Source organism: Priapulus caudatus, unplaced genomic scaffold (assembly GCF_000485595.1).
Source record: "Priapulus caudatus unplaced genomic scaffold, Priapulus_caudatus-5.0.1 Scaffold126, whole genome shotgun sequence".
Lineage (NCBI taxonomy): Eukaryota > Metazoa > Priapulida > Priapulimorpha > Priapulimorphida > Priapulidae > Priapulus > Priapulus caudatus.
The window spans coordinates 626,259-630,771 of NW_014577187.1; the positions used below are offsets into that span (position 1 = coordinate 626,259).

At 49.3% G+C, this 4,513-nt stretch overlaps 1 protein-coding gene across 2 annotated transcripts in view; it reads right to left on the reverse strand.

Moving 5' to 3' along the window:
• Nucleotides 1-1,242: 1,242 nt before the first annotated feature.
• LOC106805778 overlaps nt 1,243-4,513 on the reverse strand; it is a 38,769-nt gene continuing 35,498 nt past the window's right edge. For both annotated transcript variants that reach the window (XM_014807499.1, XM_014807500.1), the window contains one exon: nt 1,243-1,252. The gene's annotated coding sequence lies outside the window, so the exon portion shown is untranslated. The remainder of the gene's footprint in view (nt 1,253-4,513) is intronic.

Here is a 4,513-nt window from a genome sequence, read left to right on the forward strand (position 1 = left end):
ATCGTCGTCATAATCATCGTCGCCGTCGTCATAATCATCGTCGCCGTCATCATCGTCATCGTCGTCGTCATCATCGTCATCGTCACCGTCGCCACCATCCCGTTACAACGTAACACTCTGCCAGCGTCCAGCCAGCTGTGAAGTTTAACGGGTTTCCACGGTGGCAAGTCGCGCCACATGTTATCATCGAGTCTGTTAGGCGGCGGTCGGTGCATGGGGTAAGGGTAGGGGTTCGGTTGTGTGCGTGTGGGAGACACGGGCGGGGGGGGGGGTAGACAGGGAGTTAGGGTTCGGTGAAAGGATGCCCATGGGGGTGTCGGTGCAGACGGTGGGGAGGGGGTCGCTGGCAGGGGGCGATGAGGGTGGCAGTCTAGATGGTGGGGAGGGGGTCGCTGGCAGGGGGAGATGGGGTGTCGGTCTAGATGGTGGAGAGGGGGTCGCTGGCAGGGGGAGATGAGGATGGCTAGATGGTGGGGAGGGGGTCGCTGGCAGGGGGAGATAAGGGTGGCAGTCTAGATGGTCGGGAGGGGGCCGCTAGCATCGGTCGATGGGGTGGTGGTTCAGATGGTGGGAAGGGGGTCGGTGGCAGGGGGCGATGAGGGTGGCAGTCTAGAGGTGAGGAAGGGGTCGGTGGCAGGGGGCGATAGGGTGCCTGTTCGGTGTCGGTGCAGAGGAAGGGAGGAGTCGTTGGAGTGTTATTTGAGGATCGCTGAGTCTGGGGTTAAAACGCTTACCGTCACGAGCCGAACGGCGAGATATCGGAAAATTAAACTCATTATTAGGATCGGAGGCAAGTACGATGATACAGATGCGGCAGGGCGGGGAAGATAGGATCCGAATGTCTGGAAGATAGATGCAGGGGGATCTATACGATAGAGAAGGGGGGTGTATTCATTAGAGACATGTTGTAATAATAAGATATAGAGACGGGCTAATATGGATGCGGCAGCACGGGGGGAAGATAGGATCTTAATGTCTGGATGATAGATGGAGGAGTCTATGCGATAGAGAAAGGTGGCATATTTAATAGAGACGAACGTGTCGTAAGGGAGAGGAAAGGGGCCGGCACACACGTGGGGGGAGGGGGTATTTTGTTTTACGTTAGGATAGTAAGGCAGAAACGTGTGCGTGTGCGCGTGCGTTCGTGTGCGTGTATGTGCATGTGTGTGTGTGCGTGTGCGTGCGCGCGTGTGTGTGTGTGTGCTCGCGCGTGTGTGTCTGTGTGCGCGTGCGTACGTGTGAGTTTATGTGCCTGTATGTGCGTGTCTGTGGGTGTGTGTGTGCGCGTGCGTATGCGTGTGTGTGTGTGTATGTGCGCGCGCGCGTGTGTGTGTTTGTGTGTGTTTGTGTGTGTGTGTGTGTGTGTGTGTGTGTGTATGTGCGCGCGCGCGTGTGTGTGTTTGTGTGTGTTTGTGTGTGTGTGTGTGTGTGTGTGTGTGTGTATGGGAGGGGGTATATACGTGTGTCGTGTTTACGGGTGTTGAAGATCCAGTGCGATGATTCACACTTATATGGCCGCCATTTTATCTTTATATCGCAATCATTCCGATTTTCACGTTTTATTCGACACCATTAAGCTGGGAAGGAGAAGAAGAAGGGGAGGAGGTATGGTGCGAGTTATCTGCACTAGAGTCATAACCTTGCGTCCATTCGTGAACCAACGTCTTAGCCTCTGGTTTATCTGCTCGATGAGTCACGCTATAGCGAATGTTGAAGCTAAAAACTTAAAGGCAAGAGAAGATTGGAACCTAAATCGTTCTTTCAGACTCAAATCAAAAGAAAATAAGAAGAATGACCGTTATAAACTTGTTGGAAAGATGATATTAAAGGGGAAATCAAACAGAGAGCGAGCGAGAAAGAGTGAGAGTGCGAATAAAAGAAAATTGGGAAGGGGTGTATAGGGGGGAACATCGTGTGAGCGTGCGTGTTCGTGTGCGTGCATGCGTGTACGTGCATGTGTGCGCGTGCATGCCCGCGCGTGTTCGTGTCCCCATGCGCGCATTTGCGTGTATTTACGCGCGTGTATGGGCCGTGCACGTACATTCGTGCGCGCTATCCTCTTCCGAAGAGAAGGAAGGGAAGAAAAAATACGCGCGTATAACGATATATATATATATATAATTATAGAGAGAGAGGGAGAGGTACGAAAAAGAGATAGAGGGAGTAGGGCCGGGAGAGGGGGAGAGTGGGAGACAAAGAGAGAGGGTGAGAGTCTGAGATAGAGGGGGAGACGAGATAGAGACAGAGAGAGAGAGTGAACGACAGAGAGCGAGAGAGAGAGATAGAGAGATAGAGAACGAGCGAACGAGAGAGAACGAAAGAAAACGCGCGCGAGAGACAGAGAGAGAGAGAGAGAGAGAGAGAGAGAGAGAGAGAGAGAGAGAAAGAAAGAGAGAGCGAACGAGAGAAAACGCGCGCGAGAGAGACATAATACGAGTGCGGGGAGACAGGAAAAGCATGCGCATCACCGAGAATAGCTCAGGCGGAAGATCATCAAGATGCATGAGGTATTTCTTTCCATCCCATCGCAGCAGCTAGCGTCCTGGGAGAGTCAAATAGATTGAGCTCGCATTAATCTCGACTCCACCGCGGGATGCTGCGTGGGAGGTAATCTCGATATTGTCCAGACGCTGTCGCGACGACGTCGCGCGACGGGAAGTTATAATTCGTCCATAATTTCGTCGGCTCGGGTTAAAGGAACGTCGATGCGGCACGTGTTCGTGATGTCATCAGCGCGTGACGTGACTTAATTCGTTAGGATCACGCGAGGAGCCGGCGTTGTGTAGAAAAATTCAATTTCTTCGGAAGTATGCGTGTATACGTAACGATTGATGATACTATATGTACGTATATCGCTTGTGTGTGCGAAATAAAACACAAGCGCATGTGAGCGAAAAAAAACCACAAGCGCTAGGTAACGCAAGCGGTTGGTTCCCGTTCTAATACTGGGAGCGGTAGAGACAGACGAAGAGCGGGCGGCCAGATCTTATCTGCTCGTGGATTAGTCTGCCCCGACAGCAGCTGCTGCTGCCGCCGCTGTCTCTCCCCCCGCGGCCCCGCCACCCACCCACCGGCGACGTCTATAATCCCCTTACTCCTCACTGCGGTCGGCTTCGGGGTCTGAGTGTCGGCAGGCGACCACCGAGGTTGCCGCTGCGTCATCATGGCCGCCGCTGCCGCCGCGAATCGCGAAGGCGTCTGCTTTATTTATCGCCGGGCGGGAAAAAACGCGGCGGTGCGAAAAAACGCCGCGGTGCAAAAAAACGCGGCGGTGGGAAAAAATGCAGAAACGCGACGGGAGGGAGAAAGGAGGTCGTCTCGGCTGCTGAGGGGAGGAAGGGAAGCCAGATTCGTTTTACGTACCTCTGATTCAAATGCGACTGTCCTTACGAAATCTTCACCTATGTCAAAATCGTGATTTCGGTTGGTTCGCGTGTAACTGCATGGTGAGGAAAGCAAGCACGCACGCACGCATCCACGCACGCACGCACGCATCCACGCACGCACGCACGCACACACACACACACACACACACACACACACACACACACACACACAAACACACACCAACACCGTGACGTAAACACAGGCGCCGAAAACGTAACAGAATGCGTGGACAGCTGATGGAGGCGATAGCAGCGTAGCACGCGTGCGTATGTTAACAATACCGCGGCCCGGCGAATAAATACAAAAACAGGTGCTAATCTATATGCAAATAGTCATTTAAATTGCCATTTACACGCTGAGGGTAAATTGTTATGGTAATGCGGTGCGCGGGAGCGTGGGGTGCTCGCATCGTGGCTGCTGCTAATCACTGAGCTTCATGTTATGATATAATATATATGGCGAATGTGATTTGTCTGCTTCCGTGCCATGCCGGCCGAACATATGCGCGATGATACGTAGATGAATAAATAAATAAACAAATGAATCAATAAATGTATATATATAGTAAAACCGAACTTTGAACCACGTGATCAATTACCGAAGGAGTTATTTTATCAAACGATCCACGTTTACAATAGTATTTAAAGATTAAGTTATTAATTATAAAGAATTAAAACAATTTTCTTAACAGATGATACATGCTTTATTTATTATGTATAATCTTTCATTATTTTTTTATGAAATTGTAGTTAAAAAATTATCTGATTCTAAATAATGATACTAAAATGAGAATGGATATATTCGTAATATATTGAAAACGCGTTATTTAATTAATGTGTCAATGTAAAACAATTTTACTTCGATAACTTATTTATCAACTTAACATATTTACCATAACCTCAATATTTACCAAATATTTATTTAATCATTGAGTGAGAAGACTAAAGCTATTCGTGTTAAACATCGTATTAAAGCATTATGTGATCAAACGCTCTCGTTTACTTTACGAGTTGTTTCAATCGTACTGCACATCATTCACGTTCATTTGCCCTGAAAAATATGAATATACATCAAGAGTAGATAATAAAACCGGTAAAAAAATAGGTTTTATTATCTACTCTTGATG